Here is an 18,849-nt window from a genome sequence, read left to right as displayed (position 1 = left end):
CCTAAATTGCACATTTAAAATGTGTTCTAATGTCATTGACAAGAAATACCTTAGGAGGGATTTTTGATTGAGCTTTGCTAGTGTCTAGAGTTTCTGCATCTGCAGGCATGAGCTTAAAGTTTGGATGTATAGTGTTTACTGAGTGATAGAAAAGTAAATGAAGGATTCAGTATCTACCGAGTCTCCAATCACTAATAGATTTGGGAGTTTTTTGTGACGTCAATTTGCATTTGGCTTTTTTTTTTCCTTATAGCCCTACGATGTCGCAATTGTGACGTCGTCGAGCTATAAGGAAAAAAAAAAAGAGGTGCATTGCTCATTATCTATTGTCGCTGAATCGAGCTCCGCTACCGCCAAGAATTATCACTGCCTCCGAATTGCCAAATTGAGCACCCAAGGTATGGAAAAGTTTCTAATGCTTCTTTCTCCTCCTTTTTCCTTTTTATATGCTCTGGAAACAAACTCAGTAGGGACACTACAGAGATATTATCATAATGGCCCGGATTTGCTTTTCGCAAAGAGAAAATTCTTTCTTTAACATACTCACTTACCTTGTCGCAGAGCTCCATGCCTATCATCAGGGTTGATGGGAAAATGGGTGAAAGCTGCACCAGAAGCCCACCAAAGCCGCAACCAATATCTAAAAATTGAATTTTCTTTTCTTGACCAGTTGAGGCAGAACATGCATTCAGTGGTTTCAAATCCTTAGAGTTTGAGACTTCGTGTTCTTCTTGAGCTTCGCCATTAGGGTTAGGTGCTGGAGATTTGTTGTCTTGGAGATTTTTTTCGGAGAAATATGAAGGGAAATGGTCGGCATAATCGAATTGAGCTAGGCAGAGAGGTACAAGAAAGTGCGAATCACTGAGAGGATTGCTGTGAGCTCGTGCTCTGTAAAAATGCTTCCTTGGATGCTTCACGGATGCACAATGCTCTCTAGCATGTGACATTGCTCAAATTCGAGGGTTTTTCTTCACATTTCTTGATGAGATTAGAGAGAAGCTCTATGGTGAAGAATGGTTGTTGCAGAACCTCCTAGATGAATGGCTGTCGTAACACGCCTCCCGTTGTCTTGTCATATTTGTTCAAGATCTTTGCAACCCCTGTGTATTCATGGTCTCACTCAACGGACAAATTTGACAAAATGGGGGTTTTGAATTTGAGAAAGGGGGAAAATTAGGGACATAGTCCATTATTAACCTTACATACCTCTGATAAACACATTCGAAAACCTTTTGTCTTTTCAAGAACCCCATATACATTTGATAAACACATTCGAAAGCATTTCATCTCTTTTGGAACTATTGGAATACTTTCAACAACATTAGTGATACTAGATGATGCTCCAATATGTCCAAGGTAGATGTTGCAATGACTAATACAAAATGAAGGTGTTGTAATATTTAATGTAGAGAGTCCGTTTGAACTTGAGACTGGTATTGTGTTTTCTATGGAACAAATGAGAAGCAATTATTAGAAAATAAAAAAAATATAAACTGTTCAAATGTAGGAAAAAATTAAATGAAAATTTATTGCTTGTTAAATATGTTTTCAGATGTAAAATGGAGGTTGTTTAGTGTGTTGATATTTAAAAAATCACATTAATTATTATTATCGGCATGTTATCATTGTCTGTTTATTATGATTAGTATTATTTTTCTATCTTCTTTGTGTCATCAATCAACAATATTTTTCTTTCATGTCATTTTAAGTTAGTATTTAATGCTGAAACAATACAATTATGTACAAGGTCTTGAAGGATTGGAGAACAATGGAGTCTATTCGAACAATGTGTGAGAAGGTATATTTGAATTATTATATATTAATGTATTTGATTTAGGGCTCTACTAGAATTGATGTTTTGTTTTTAGATTATAGGCTTGTAATTGAGCTATAAATAGTTTACAATACAGTTACAATTGTATTGAAAAAATGAATTACAAAACTGTCACATAAAATTAGATTTAAAATTTGATACATGTCCAAAAATCTTGAGGAAGATGTACCTTTAATTGTCAAAGCCAAAGGTTCTAGAGATCTTGATGAAATTTGACAATCATCATTTGATTTTAAATGAGTTGAAGATTTTCCTTTAGAAAATGACTAGAACTGCTCCACATGCTCTAATATCTTACAAGCTGCCACTCCAGATTGTTGCGACACTAGAAGTTCATATGCCAACAAAACCCCCTGCTTCTCTGTTTCCATTGGTTTCTTGACAACTTCAATCAAAAGAAAGAAAGAAAACACTTCTGTTATAATCTATGATATCAAGTAATGTGTACATGGATTTATAGAAACTTACAGCAATATAAGCATATTCGATACTTCTCAAAAGAACTATTTAACTGTGTTACAAAGAAGACGTGCATACATGTTTCCTATAAGATTTCAATTTATGACCTCTCACCCATGTATTTAGCCTAAATGTATTATATATAATAAATAAATAATTTATTTGATTGAATTGTTAAGTAGCTGATTGAAATGCACCAAAATTACCCAATGGGAAGTCAGAGCTTGTCCTTTGTCGGTTCATCCTCAATGGCATATAAGAGCGTCTCCCACTTTTTAACAGCTGAGATGCAAATTGTATCATGTCAACAACCAATATTTAATCTCAAATAGCCAGAATCAAAGGCAATCATGGAGGGGAAAATTTTGTGTTGCCCACCTGTCGTCCACCTGTAATTGGAAACTGTATGGGCGACCACGTACATTCTGTAGTGCTTACAAGCACAATAAAAATATTCATGGAATAAAGGACACTATAACTTTTTAGCAATTTTAGAAGTCAAATAGGTATTCATATGGAGGAGATATTTCTTACATATTTAGTATTCATTCTTTTATAAATATGAAAAGTACATTTAGTGGTGATTGCATTTAGAAGATGTTTATAGAAAAGAACATTAGATCTTGCTAACCTCTTTACAGTGAGAGCTACCATCATCTATATCCCTTCTTGCCCTCTTCCTCATGTGATCTTGCTCTAAATTTTGCATGTTATTTGCTTCCTCTTCAACCTCTTTAAAAGTGCGCTTCCTAGAGATATATGAGTTGAACCATTTCAATGCATACTCTCTAAGAAGACAACTCTTTTCATTATCTTCTTTGCAACTGCCATTACCCTCTTTGAAATTCTTAACAGAGTTATTTCCTGATTTTGTTCTTTGTGCAATGTGATGCTACAGTAAGTGTTTCTTCTTTGTTTGAAAGCTAAATTTTATGTAGAATGAATGTATGTTTCCAAGTTTCCTCTTCTATTTCACAAAGATCGCACCTTTTCCAATATGGGTCTGAACTTTTTAGTTGCAAATTGCTCATCTAGATAAGCTTGGTCAGGAAAAAATAATCAAACAAGAGATACCCGCTGTTAAATTTTGTGGTTTCTAATTTGAACTGCCTTTTCTAATCCAGGTGATATGGCCTTTAGGAATACAGTTTTGCAGCATCTATCCAGCCAAAATTAAGCATTTTTACAGAAACAATTATTGGCGAATAATTGTATTATGATTTATTTGTGGTTTTCACAATCTGTTCGGTTTTTGTCCTGTAAAATAATCACTCGTCAGTGATTGGAAAAATTGGCTTTCAAAAAAGTCATTAAATAGAATGCCAACCGAATCTTAGTCTTGAAATAATGTAGCTCAAAAATAACGGCCGACATTTGAAGACTTAAAAATTTTATTACTCTTAAATACAAAACCTTCATTTAAAATCTAAGTTTCCCTCTTTGTTTTCATCTCTCTTTTATTAATTTCGCCAATCAATTTTTTCAATCCTAAAGTTCGTATATTTTCACTTTTATTTTTATTTTTATTTTTAGAGTTATTATTATTTTTAGTAATTTTATTATTCTAACTATTTATCAATAATAATAATATATATTTTTTCTATTAAGACAGTTTAATAAATATCTACATCACGAGTTCAGAGTTCCGAAAAGAAAAAGAAAAAAAAAAGGACTTTTCACACCCCCTTGAATATATACAATTACAAAATTAGGGGGTGACGGTATCAGTTCTTTTTAGCTAGCTATCCTTAGACTACAATCCATTTTCATTAAAAATATTAGCAAATTTATAATCTGAAAATTCACTATTGAAATTGACCCCATCCATCCTTGATGTTGGACACCTCTGCGTGAGCCACTTGATCAGCTTCGCTCTATCTATTATCTTGATTGAACAACATCAACCTGATCCTCCTCTTGATTATACATATTTTCCCAACCTATTTGAGGAAGCTCAGTTTGAGGGACATCTTGCAACTGACATTCACTAACATATTTGTTCAATTTGTTCATTTCTGTTGGAGCCGAGAAGGATTGGAATCCTAAAACATAGTTTGCAGCTTGAACTTGATCTTTCTTTATCATTAAGAACCCTTCACAGATTAGCCTCATAAAGTCTGATCTTTTGATTTGAAGAACCAATGATACTTGTGACATGATATTAAAATGGGTGAGTTTAAAATTAAAATCAGTAAGCTTACTCCTCTTAGCTTGAAAGATTTCTTTATTCTTGTCCTTCCATAGAATCCATAACACCTCAATAGTCATAACAAACCAAAAACTATTGAATTTAGAATCAAATTTATCCACATATCCAGCAAGGATCTCTGACTAGGAAAAACTATTAATACAGTTCTACTTACATGGGGACCCCAAAAAAATAGACCATATCTTACGTGCATATAAAAATTAAAAAAATAGGTACTCAAAAGACTCATGAACATTACAAATATTACAACACACAGGAGCAAGACCAATTAATGAAAGGACTTTCCCAAGAGCTAACTTCTTAAATAAGAGTAACCACTTCAAACAAAGTTTTTTTTTTGGCTTTTCTTTACTTTTTGACATGTATTCAAAGAAAAAAGACCTAATAGAAAAAGGCGTAATTTTCCCCCAACACTGAGACACCCTGGCTATGAGAGAGGAGTCATTTTTCATATAGAGATAAACATTTTTGGTAGTACTTTCTGACAACAGATTACCATTAATCCATTTAATCTTCTTTAAGGATCCATTAGCATCTAACAATTCTTTTCACTTACAACTAAGCATTGCTTTCTTAATAAGGGTATATGTCTTTTTCTACGAGTCAGGAATGTTAAATCTGTATTTGATATCCTCCAACTCCCTTAGCTATCCACCATCCATAATGTCCTGTATCAACAAGATCCCCTTTAAGTTCCAAGCCTTGGCTAAACAACTCTGTGTTAAAGCCAAAGGTTTACCATTATAGGAAATCCCCCACCAAATAGATCTATCTTTGACCAGATAGTGTGGAGGACGTCCTACTGCTCCAATTTGCAATATCCTCCTCTTCACATGCATAAAATAGAAATGAAAATGTAATAATCTATCATAACAATGGTCTTTATGTAATGCGTATACTACCATAGTCCATACACAATTTTGAAAGACTACAATCAAAATCTAGACTCGTATAATTGTGATCTCTCTAGAACTATGATGTCGTTTAATATGTCTTGCTAACACTTGTAAATTTTGTTCCTTTTGCCATGTCATATAATATGTCTTGCCTTGTAGCTTATATGTTTTGAAATTGTTGTTAGGCCTTGTAGCTTGTATGATTTGATTGCTGGAGAGCTTCTACAGCTAAGCAAGAAGGTCATTGCACGAGTTATATAGCTGCACACTCATGTATGAAAATTGCATATTTTTTAATCTAATGTATATTTTAACTACACTTTTAGCTTATATGTTTTGAAATTGCTGTTAGGCCTTGTAGCTTGTATGATTTGATTGCTGGAGAGTTTCTATAGCTAAGCAAGAAGGTCGTTGCACGAGTTATATAGCCGCGCACTTGGGTATGAAAATTGCATATTTTTTAGTGGCTTAATGTTGTAAGGTCTCTTGAAATAAGACCTTCAGGTGGTTGGTCAAAGTTTTACAAATAATCTTATCTAGAAATTTGCCTAGAGCAATTGATTGAATGTTATAAAAGGTGATTGGATTAAATGTCTTAGGAATAAAGTCAAAGAAAGTATTTTTTAAAATATTAAAGTATTTAGCTAGGTCTAAGAAGATTTGTGTACTTTTGACAGTTTTTCTTAGTTTGTGAAAGTTGTAGACCAAAGTTTTCATAGCCTAATTTTTGCTTCTGCAAAGAATGATCATGTTAGATAATATAAGTGAAGAAAAAAATAGGCAGACAATCGCTAGATTGTGGTCTAACTTGAAAAGAAAAGGTGATGGAAAATGTTATTTTCCTTGCAAAATTTGTAAGGGCTTAAATCGTAGAAGACTGCTAATCAAAACAGCTAAGAGACATTGCAGGGAGAATAGTCACATTGAAGGGGGGCATGACTATCATCCACTGGTAATTCGTTCATTATATCATTTTAACAATTTATATACATATGAAATCACTTGATGACGAGTTGATGATCATGGTTTATTTATGTTAATCAATTTTATATAGGTTGATCTCCCCAGGGAAGTACATGATATGAACCACAACAATTTAAAGAATATAGTTTTTGAAGTGGAGGAACATGGAGGTGCAAATATCCAAGGTGAAGACAATGATCCCATGGAAGATGACGATCATGTTCTAGAAAACACAATTGAAGATGATGGTATAAATACATTGATCCATGACACATTTAGTCCAAGCGTATCTGATGATCATGATGATGATAGCCTCGATGTACCTCTACTTGAGAAGGCATACGAGCCCCTATATAAAGACTCCCAAACAACTCTTCTCTCTGTTGTATTGTTGTTGTTGAACTTGAAGGTTATGAGTGGTTTATCCAACATAACTATGTCACGTATGTTAAGGTATGTCATATATGTCTTTATAGTTAAAAAAGGGTGAATAATGTACCACTAATATTGTTTATATTAACAACTTATATTTTTTCCTGTAGATGTATAGGCGAGTTTTTGTTACCATCATCAAATATTCTACCTCGCTCATATCGAGAATTATCTACTATTATGAAAGATATTCGAATGGAGTATCAAGAAATACATGCTTGTCCCAATGATCCTATTATATATTATAAAGAACATGAATTTGCAACACAATGCCCTGTATGTCATATGAGTAGATATCGAACAGATCAACTAACAAAAAAGGTGCCTCAAAAGGTTCTTCGTTACATCCCCATTATTCCATGGATGCGACAATTATTCAGGTGTAGTAGCTTGGCTCAATTTATGGATTATCATGCACGCAATAGAAGTCGAGATGACATTATTCGAATCCCTGCAGATGGTTCGACATTTATGCACATAGAGGAAAAGTGGCAACACTTCAAATAAGAACCTCGTAATCTCAGGCTTTCGTTGGCAATGGATGGTGTCAATCCATTTGGAGAGATGAGATCTGTTTACTCGGTGTAGCCTATTTTTGTTATCAACAATAACATTTCTCCATGGATGTCAATAAAGAGGGAGCACATTATGTTGGCAATGATTGTTCCAGGTATCTTATCATTTGATAGTTATTAATTTACATGTACTTACAAATCTTGCAGTAAAATGGTCACAATAATTATGTAATTTTACTATTCATTCAAGTAGGTAAATATCAAGTTAAAGATATCAATGTATATATTGAGCCTCTTATCGACGAGTTGGTGGAGTTATGGAACGGTGTCACTATGTATGACATGTCTAGACCAATAGGACAAAGACAATTTCAATTCCATGCAATACTTGCATGGACAATACATGATGCCCCAGGGCTAACACATTTTTGTGGTATGTTATAGTGAATTCAAGTTGCGCACGATAATTCATTAATGTATAAAAATCAACATATTTAATAATCCAATTATATCATTATCTTGTAGGTCTTCAAACAAAGGGAAAATTTGCATGTCCAGTGGGATGCACTACATTTTTATATTGCAAACAATCTTGATTGGATAACGGTATGGATTGAACGATGTCAACATTCTAGTTGGACATTAACATGGGAAGGTGTATCTTCATTGGTTAATGAAGCTCATCGTAATGGAGAATGCAATGTTACGTAAAGGGAAATAGATTTAGCATATGGTTTAAGAGATTTCCAGGTACGTACAAATTTATTAATCACCCATATGTTTATCAACTCATGATACAATAATTTTGACATGTTTCACATATTATTGCAGGTTAAACACCACAAGGCTATGTTCTGTAATGGTCATAAATTTTGCGTCAAAGTGTTGGATGACACGAAGAAAACTTGTGATTCAGGAATAACTGCAGTCTTTCAAGTGACTAATATTTCATCTAGAAATGACTTACATCCTCGAGAGTCTGAAAATTGATACTATGGCATTTTGGATGATATACTAGACTGTGATTTTAGTTCCTTCAAATTAGTACTCTTCGTTGTCAAATGGTATAGGCTACGACTTAATCCAAATGATCCTGATAGAACTATTATTGAACATGATAATGGATTTACAATGGTTAATAAAAGGTCATTTGAGCCAGTTGGGGATGAGCCCTATGTTCTTCCAAGCCAATGTGAGCAGGTATTTTACTCAGAGGTTCCACATAAACTGGGTTGGTCATTTGTTGTTAGACATGAACTGAGAGGAAGGCCAATAAAGTATAATGTGATGGAAGAAGAAGATATCGAAGAAGTAGAAGATGATGTAGATGTTGCTACTAATGATGATGATGAAGATGAAGATGATGTTGATGTTGATGATGATGATGTTGATGATGACGACAACAATAACGACAACAATGACGACGATGATGATGGTGAGGAAGATGATGATGACAAGGAGGATGATGATGATGATGATGATGACGACGATGAGGATGATGATGATGAAATTTAGAGGTATGCTAATAGAAATAGAATAGAATACTGCTAATCTAAATTAACTGTTAATCTAAATTAATTAAATAAAACTATTTAAAACACATATTGATGCGTGAATGTATTGAACCTTATTTTCTTTCAGGTCAAAAGCATTTATAAGTGTTTAGTTTAGAAAAGGGAATTCATTAAATATCTATAAAAGGGAGTTGTAACTAGAATAATATCTATAATGTGAGCTTGATTTAAGTGTTATATTGTGTACCCTTTAATGTTTTTAATTTTTATGTGATGCTTATGATGGATGTGATTATGATTATGATGTGATTATACTCATGATAATTGAATTACATTTGCAGGAAATTGAACCCCTTTCAGGAGCATCCCGCATAGTCTCATGGATTGACAGGTATAAGTCAATACTCCTTATAGACAGTCTATTTAATACACTTATCAATAGTAAGATTGATGTCTTCTAAGATCTCTCCCATTTGTAGGTAGCAGTGAATAGGTATTTTTCAGAAGTGTCTTCCTCGAGTGAGGGACATATAGGAATAGAAGAGGAAAGTGAGACATGCAGTTTATCTAGAACAGGGAGATTAACTAGAGGTCAAAGGACTAGAAGGAAATTCAATAAATGCATGAAATTTTTCCTTGCTCAAGGGGGTTCATGTTCTTATGATGATGAGATGGAAGGCGACATCGACGTGCCCTTGAGGTACCAACATCTACAGAAACATTGGGTACCCAAGGAACTTCCTCCAATAAACACTAATTTTTGTGTTAACGAGAGGATATATCGCATAGCACCATCATCATTACATGGTTTGGGCCTATTTTCTATCGATGGCATAAAGGTGTCTTACAACAAAGTTTCTGAATTGATGGAGTATGTTGGACCATGTTATGATTACAAAAGTTGGATGCATATTGTTCAATATAAAAAATGTATGCGTAGGTATGCCCTCTCGGCAAATTATATATAGCAGCAAGACAATAATCAAAGTAAAAGTGTGGCTATATACATTGATGGAAGGCCAAAAGCAACAGGGAATATTACGGGTTTTATAAATAGTACACGACCTGGGTCAACTATAAAGCAACCCGATTGCATATTTGAGGCACGTAAGGGAAATCGTGTATTCATCTGTGCGATAAAATCAATACGTACAGGGGAAGAGCTTCTTATTGATTACAATTTGAACCGCATAGATACAAACGAGGCTACTATCATGGGGGTGGTACATACTATTAAACCAACTTCTAATCAATGATTCCAACATACCATTTAGTCAGTAAATTTTTGGCTAACATTTTTATACTTGATATTTGACACAGGGGCACAATATGGAGCAACCGCCTGGAGGGGATGCTAGCGATGTTCCCGGCTCATCTACACATGAGCAGGTAAAACTCATTGTAATTGTGCAAACTAGATAGAAGCAAAATTTTTTTTTTTTAATATTGTTTTCTTCATTGTTTTGGAGTAATTTTGATAATACTAATACTATTGTTGTCACAGAGGGCTAGTGGTCAGAGGGAGGGAAAGGAACCTGCACTCCCTCAGCAGTCCACCCCTGAGGAGGACCCATTTTATATTGATTTAGCAGAGACCGATGACCCGATCGGTTTGATTAAAAAGTTGCTAAAGAAAATTGGCAGAGAAATTATATGTTTGGCAACCATTAAGCCTACTACTCAGGAAATAAAAAATAGGGCATCTGAATTGTTGCACACCTCTTAAACTTTAAAAGTAAGTATTAATGAAATTTTTAATTATAACAAGAGTTCAATAATAGTTTTTATGTTATGCTCTTTTATGCCATTAATTAAAATATGGATGTGTTGTCTTTACAGAGTTTTTTGCGTGATTTTGAGCCCCATTCCGATGATGAGGGTGCTGCAGGTGGTTCAGGTAGATCGCATGTTCCATTCCCCACTTGTGTTTTCCATTGAATATAGATAGAAATTATCATAATCATTGACAATACATGCAATTAAGACTGAATTTATGCACGCGTTCTATATTTATGCATGCTCTAACAATTTTATTCTTTAGCTTCAGATCCTATGATGACACCGCCTCCATCCAGTACAACCACAAATCTCTTTCTAACTGCTGAGTCGACAACACGTAGTTTACAGGCATCGACTGTTGCACCATCTACTGGTACACAAATCCCTCTTTTTCTCTCTTTTGTCATGCACATAGTGTCAATGTATAATAAAGGAACAATTGATTTGCAATATCTTTCATTTTTACATTTAAAATATTCAAAATGTAGCAAATGAAATGATTTATCCCAAATAGAAACAAAATGAAATGACTTATCCAGACAGAAACACAAATGAAATGACATTCCCTAATAGAAACACAAATGAGAAGCTGTGCCTGGTTTGCAAATAGCAGAATGTAATCATAAAGGAGAAACTAATATGTTTGAAAGCTTAAAACAAAAAAAAGCTTTAGAACTTAGAAGCAAAATAGTCAAAAAAATGTTCTCTTGATATTAGGCATTAAATGCCAAGGTGAAAGGCAGGATGTATTACAAAATCTGCAGAACAGATTAGAGTTGAATCTGGGACCTAGAATTTATTTTCTCTTTGAAGATTTAGCCTCTTTAATAGGTTAGCTAAAAAATCTGTCATGTGCACAATCTCACAAGTATGCTGCAAAATAGCACAATCTCTAGCAGAAGGGTACAAAGATGAGGTAAAGTTAAACAATGGCAAGAGACAACACCTTTGCCGCAAAATATATGAAATGATGTCCCTTTCAAAGTCACTAATGTTGTCCAACACTTGCTGTTCAAATATATTAAAAAACAAAATGGCAAGTTTGATTACTTACAGCTAGAAATACAGAATTGAGCAGTGCCACAAATGTGGGCACCAATCAACAGAGATAGAAACAAACAGTGAAATACCTTTACAAATTTGATTCCATTCTTTTCATTTGAGATTAGGGTAAGCATAATTGTTGTTTTTTTTATACCTTTCTTTAATTTATTTGTAATTTATAACATGTTTAGATGTAATTTGAAATAATAGATTTAGTCATTTAATGATGAAGAACCAAAGGGATCAGAGCTTTAAACTATCTGTGTATCGCTATCCACTTTATCGGTATGTACAAGGATACTTTCAGCATTTTAGGATATGGGCAAACCTTAATGCCCAACGAGCAAGGAGATGGTTGAATTGATGTCTCTTTTGAATTGACTTGATTAGTTAGTTGATGTTGATTGTTGGAACAACTAATAATAAAAGAGGGTGATCCTTGCAGATGTAGATAAAGTAAAAACCCCATTTCTCTTTGCAATAAATATCTCCAAATTTCTCTTTGCAATAATTTATCTGAAATAGGTTAATTTATCTGAACTTATGAAACTTATGAAACTTTTTGCAATAGGAGCTGCAACATCATTCCCTGGATGTTCCTATGTTCCTAGCACAGGAACGGTGAAGGATGTCATATTGATCGTCAGCAACGATGAAGGCATTCCATTAAAAGTAGCCAAAGTTCCAGGTACTTTAAAGTTATTATTCTATAGTGATATAATGGTAATTTAGTTTTTGATCACTCTTCATCGACTAATGATCCCATGATTGTTTTGTAGGGAATGATGTTTTTTGGAAAAAACTTGGTGATGAGTGTTTGCGAATATTCGGGCCCACCGTGCGTACCTAATAGAACATCATATCCTAACTAAAACCCCAAACCACTATTTTGATTTCATATCATTGCTAGAATAGTTTTCTTTTTCATCCATTTCTTGAACTATATTAAAGGTAGCTTCACTTCAGTTATGAGTCTAACATGTTTTTTTTTACTTAAAAGGTGGAATCAACAAGACAAAAAATTGAAGGATGATCTTCTAGAGAGCATGACCCAACTCTTTGGACCTCGTGCATTCGAGAGAAACAAGCTCCTTGAAAAAGCTGGTTTATGTTTGAAGTATATTAGGGACCAGTACAAAAAAAATTTATGGGATAACCCTAGGTACGAGCGTTCGCCCTATGCTCCCGAGGCTGAGTGGCAAGCTTTGATTTTGGATGGAAAGTATAAAGCTGACAAGAAAAATACAATTACACCAGTAGAGAGTACACCGCCAAGGTATGTGATACTATTGAGAGTGTAATTATGTACTAATTAACCTCTATATTTATATTATCTAACATATTTCAAACTTTTCATAGATTTCCTGACACATCAAAGGCAACAAAGGCAAGACTAGAAAAGCACGGGACACACAACCTAGGCTCTGGTGGTTTTTTTAAACTTCAAGCACGAGTTGTAAGTATTCTTGATCCTCAACTTTTGCAACTTTTGTATTTCCTTTTGATATTTTAACTACCCTCCATTGGTTGATGAAACAATGCAAGTAAAATTCACCATACCACACAAAAATGCAGGTCTCAGAGTTCAAGAGATGCCTCACAGAAGAGGATAAGAGAATTGGCTTCCAACAAGGCTATAGAGCCGTGGCTGAATGGCTATGATCTAAAATTAGTGTGGAAGGTTTTAATAATGATGCATCTAAGCCACAGGTAAATAAGCTAAATGAAATTTATTTCAAATTGAATACTTTACCAATTAGTCTATTTGATGTTAAGCAAGCAATGATAACAATGCATAGGACGTTGGAATGCAGCCTGACGATCCTTCTACACAATTTGTGAATGTTGAAGGTTCGCATGATGTGCATCCCAGTGGTGGAGGTATACATTTGCTATTAAATTTTTTATATATAATTGCAATTGGTGTTTGGATTAATGTAACATTTTTTATAGTAGCTATAGAGGATCGAGGCGTCGATGTTCATGAGCGTGTTGACGTTGAGTCCAGACAAAATAATGTGGTCAGATCAGGTAAAGAGCGCCACAGTTATGTTATTTAAAATAATTAAATACTTGTAACAATTATAATAAATTATTTTAAATTTAACTCTTTTATTTGTTATTGCAAAGGACCCCGCTTTGCAAAAGCATTTGAATTTGAGATCATCAAGAACAGAGAAAAGAACTGATGAGGGGGTAATTGATGATGACACTGATGCTCCTCTTAGAGCTTACATAGAAAAAATAAATAGAAAGAAAAAAAAAAAATGATTATCATCTACATACCTTAATTGATAATGATTGAATTTCATGTCTCAATGAATTTAATTATGTGTTAATGAATGTTCATGAATTATGTGTTAATGCAAAATATTGATGAATGTTGCATGTTTATGAATCTAATGTGTTAATGAATGTTATCATGTGATATTGATTGAATGTTACATTTTATTAATGGTTGAAAGAATGAATGAGTGTTAGATGTTAATGGGGAATGTAGAGTGATGTTAGGGGGAGGGGGGTGGGGCCAAATGAGCTTCCACCTTCACGTGGTTGGCCCTTTTTAGTAGAGAATATTAAACTATTCTCGAAACAAAGTGAAGCTCAATAAGATGTAAGTAGTGAAGCTCAAATTGGCACAAATAGGGAGTCAATATGATGTAAGGGGTCATTTGAAGTCCTAGGGTGTCCTAGGAAGAGTTATGGGTGGATGGTAGTTTTTACATGATGTAATAGGCTATTAAAGCCCCTAAATGATGTAAAATGCACTCAAAGTGCACTATAAGGAAAAAATAAGGAAAACTCCATGTGAACTAGCGGCTAGTTCATTGGGGCAGTAAGAACTCCATCACGGATCTGTGTGATCCTCATAAGGTAATTGATAACATTATCAGATTTGGTCATCTGACACTTTTAGATCTTGTTCATCATATTGTCACTCTGAAAGATACCAACTAAGGCATCACACATGTCCTTAGCTTTTGTCTTTTCTATTATATGCGGAAACAAGTGATCCTTTACAACATCTAGGATCATCCCTTGTCCTTTAGTGTCCTTATCCTATGCTGGCCGAAGTGAAAGATCTATTTGCATTGGATGAACCTTCTCTACATTCTCCACAAGTCTTGTCCTTTTAAAAGTAGTGTGACTCTTCCCTTCCATGGCAAGAAGTTTGAAACCCCATCTAGCATGTCTTTGAACCCCAGAATTTTGGCTGCTATATGTCTTGTGCTTTTCTTTTAGACCTTAAATCTTTGATACTATATTAATTTCTTAAATCCAATATCTAGGTAAATAGATCAGATGTAGATTTACACTACTAGGTTTATTTAAAAAAATAAAGTAGCAGAAAACTAGAAAAGAAAACCACAATCATACACAGTTTATATCCTTTTCAATGAGTTCTTCATTCAAAATGGATCTGAAACAAGTTACAAACAAAACAACAAACCTGGGATATACTTGATATAGCTACCTTCTCCCTTGCTGATGATTGTTGTAAACTTTATCCTTTTTGTCCTGCTAGAAATCAGAAATCCCTTCTTTGAACTCTATTTCAACCCTTAGCTTCCTTTTATAACAGCAGTTGGGAAAAGTAGAGTCTACTTGAAGTCTACTTCCTACAAGTATATTCCAACTTGAACTCTACTTCAAACTTACCTTTCTAAGCTACAATTATCAATTTCCACTTCTTGTACTTCTCGAAAAAGAAAGGAAGGTGGGCCTTAGACAAAGGAGGAAGATAGGATGTTTATGCTATGTCTGGGAATACTAGGAATAGATTTAGCATGATTTGAAGGAATTTCTAAGCAGTCTCACATCTTGGATTGAAGTCTTGCATAGAAGTCACTATTCATAACATCACTGTTTTGTCAATTTCCCAATCTGTCTTGCTTTTTGGCTTGTAGCAATGAGTGGGATGTGTAAGTCTCCAAACATCAATATTGGTTACTCCAAGATTGTGTTTCATTCCAATCAAAACCCTATATGCGTTGACAAGCATACAAGTTCTTATGATGTGATGAGCATAGGGATCTCTATTTCTTAGGTGATAAAGTGGTGATTCTATGCTCCCTTATTGCCTCTGTTTGAGTAGTCTCTTTGTTTTTAAAATAATAGCATTGACATCTTCCTATGAGACCAAAGCCTCAACATCTTAAAAATATTGAAGAGAGTTTTTGCTGGAGCAAAAGAGGCTACATCTCCTCTTGAACTTCCAAGAGTCAATTGTGGCGATGAGTTTGGACTAGGTGGACTAGGTCCATACTATCTAGGACTTTTGGACCTTGTCTAGGATGTAGGCTCACTTTATCTATGTTGTTGAATCATGGAATAAGTGGCATTTGATGACAAGGCAAAGGAAACTAGGTGGGTTGACAACCTTAGTCATAGATCATGGTCCCAACAGACATCAAAAAACCCAAGAGTCCAAGAACAACTAAAATGCCAAGCTTCTAGAATTAATCTGGGTGATTAGTAAGCTACATTTCATCTTACTCTCCCCTATTTCATCAATTGGTTTCCTATATTTTCTCTAACAATTTACTTGTAGACATGTATGTAAAACTTAGAAGCCTGCATATATGATTAAATTTGTGGGGAGCTATTTTGAATTCTTTCCTAAATCTCAAAATGAATTATTGTAAAATTTTGTTTTAAAAACAATTTGTATATCTCTCAACTCCTTTTATCAAAAATGTTAATTTTTTGTTTCTATATTCTCTTGTACTCTACAAGAGAATAGTAGAGAGCTTCCTTAGAAGCCTTGGGTAAAAAAGTTGATGATGCTATCTTGGTGCCTATTGTTTTACAGGCACTACCATTTAGATACAAGGCATTTGTGACAACATTGAATGTCATGAAACATATTCCCAGTTTTGAGGAACTAGTAAATCTCCTCCAAAAGGAAGAGTCTATAAGCCAAGATTGTGGTGAGGATGAAGAAGCCTATGAAGCAATTTGGTGGACTTCCCAACATCATTTGCAGAATCAGCTACATATCTTGATGAAGATTGGAGAATAGTTAGAATCCTTTTTCAAAAAGATTACTGAGTTGAGACCTTCACAAGCGTTGTTTAAAACAATTAACGATGCTATCTCAAGACCTACTGTTTCACAGGCACTGCCATCCAGATACAAGGTGTTTGTATGTCCCCTTTTTGGTATATATGAGACACTACTGAAAATATACAATTCCTACTTAAATAATTGTTTTATTGATCCAATTTTAATTAACAAGTAGTAAATAATGCAAATGATTCAAATATACAAAGGCATACACAATTATGATCAGAATGAAATGTCTTCCTAGTAAGTCCAAATGCAAATGCTGAATTTCTGTACAGTACAGAATGTAGCATACAAATAAGCGAAGGCTGTGCCAAATATAAAAATGTAAAAATATTCTCAATAACCTGAAGGGTTGTCTCTGATCTCTCTATTTAATCCACGCTGCAAATAGACATTGGTATGGTGTTCATGGACAGAGATAGGCTGTCTCCTGTATATCTTTGAATGGCTTATGCACTAATTCTCTGGATTGTGAAGTTGTCTCTGATATGGAAAATATAGTTTATGCTTCTCTAATGGATGTTGTCTCTGATATACAGTTAAATAATGTGTACCAGTGTTTGTGGTAGTAACCTTCTATGCTCCTAAGTCGAGCACTTTTCGCAAGGGAATATATAAGTTATCAAACGTCAATTCTTCACTACCTCTTGGAGAGCTGATTGACCTGTATATATATGTGCATCAAACTATGAAATTGTGCAGGTGGAAAGATGCCACCCTTCATAACAACTGCTAATTATATTGTTACCCAATAATCATTCATGATTATTCAGTGAACTAATCATGAGTGATTATTGCTAACAATTGCCAACCAATTATGCTATTAATCATGAATCACTAATTCCCAGGTGGATAATACTATCAGCGTAAGTTATTGTACTATGGTAAACTTATAAGGCTGATATATGAATTGAAAGTGATGGCCGATCATATTTTTCTTTAGTCTAATGATGTATGGTGATTCATTAGTCTTATGATCTTTGGTTATTGTTGTATTAGATTTGATGATTTTCCTTTTTTCAGAGATAGGTGCATACTTATATGATGCTTAATGAAATGTGGATTGGAATGAAATAATGTGACAATGATAACATGATGTGGATGATGCATGATAATGATGCATTTACATCTAGATGGATGTGTCTATATATGGTGTGGGTGTCATGAATATATGTATGCATGTGATGGAACATCATAAATGGATGCATTTATGTGGATGACAATGTATGTATCATGAGTAGATGCATATCTGTGGATGGCAATGCATATGAAGTTTGATGCATATCATGATGATTATCACATAATGGTTGCTACCAGTAATCAAGTCATTGGTCCATCATGCAGCTCACTAGCGTCGACGATATAGACAAGTGATTATCCAAAGTTCACTTGTACATAGCATCAAGGTTAAGTGTCTCCATGGTGGATGGGTTCCTTGTTGATCAATTCTAACTATTATGCGAAGATACAAATAATGTACGAGACAAGGTATGCTTCTGATCAAAGAATACATTCTTACAATATAAAAAATACATTGTACGAGACAAGATAATGTACGAGACAAGGTATATGATCAAAGAATACATTCTTACAATATAAAAAATTACTTGTTTATATTGTAAGAATGTATTCTTTGATCATATCATTTATCAACATTCAATTTTTCTGATTTGTGGTTAGATGAGTTCAAATTTTTAATGGCTTTGGTAGGCAGAAAGAGAACTTTTGGTTTAGATTTTTGTTTAAACATCTTAGTGTAATATGCTTGTTTAAAAATTTCTTATTTTTCATAAACAAAATGTCACAGTTTAGAAAGTGTATTTAATTATTTTATTTATGTTGCAATAAATTATGGATAGTAATTTAAAGGTCAAGTAATTTTTTAAAAATTATTAGTTTCGAGCCAATATTTGTTTTTTGGTTTAACTTCCACATCCGTTGCAATTGAGACGCCAATTGCGATGGGGTTGCTGTCGCATGTACAGCAACCCCGTCGCAATTGCTGGGGATTCTGTCGCTATTGTGACGACAACATTTCTATCGTAATTGCGACACATAGCCATCGCAAATCGGTGCCGAATCTATTAGTGAATGGTTACCGAGTTCAAAGATACATTGTGTGATTAGTATGGAT

General features: G+C 34.2%; 1 pseudogene; it reads right to left on the bottom strand.

The window, feature by feature from the left end:
• Nucleotides 1–347: 347 nt before the first annotated feature.
• On the bottom strand, nt 348–947 carry LOC149546816 (tRNA (guanine-N(7)-)-methyltransferase pseudogene; annotated as a pseudogene).
• Nucleotides 948–18,849: the final 17,902 nt, after the last annotated feature.

This window comes from Cupressus sempervirens, chromosome 7 (genome assembly GCF_028749045.1).
Source record: "Cupressus sempervirens isolate cs-2001-9-10 chromosome 7, ASM2874904v1, whole genome shotgun sequence".
NCBI lineage: Eukaryota > Viridiplantae > Streptophyta > Pinopsida > Cupressales > Cupressaceae > Cupressus > Cupressus sempervirens.
Note: the sequence above shows the minus strand (reverse complement) of the source record. Positions and strands in the feature narration are given on the sequence as shown.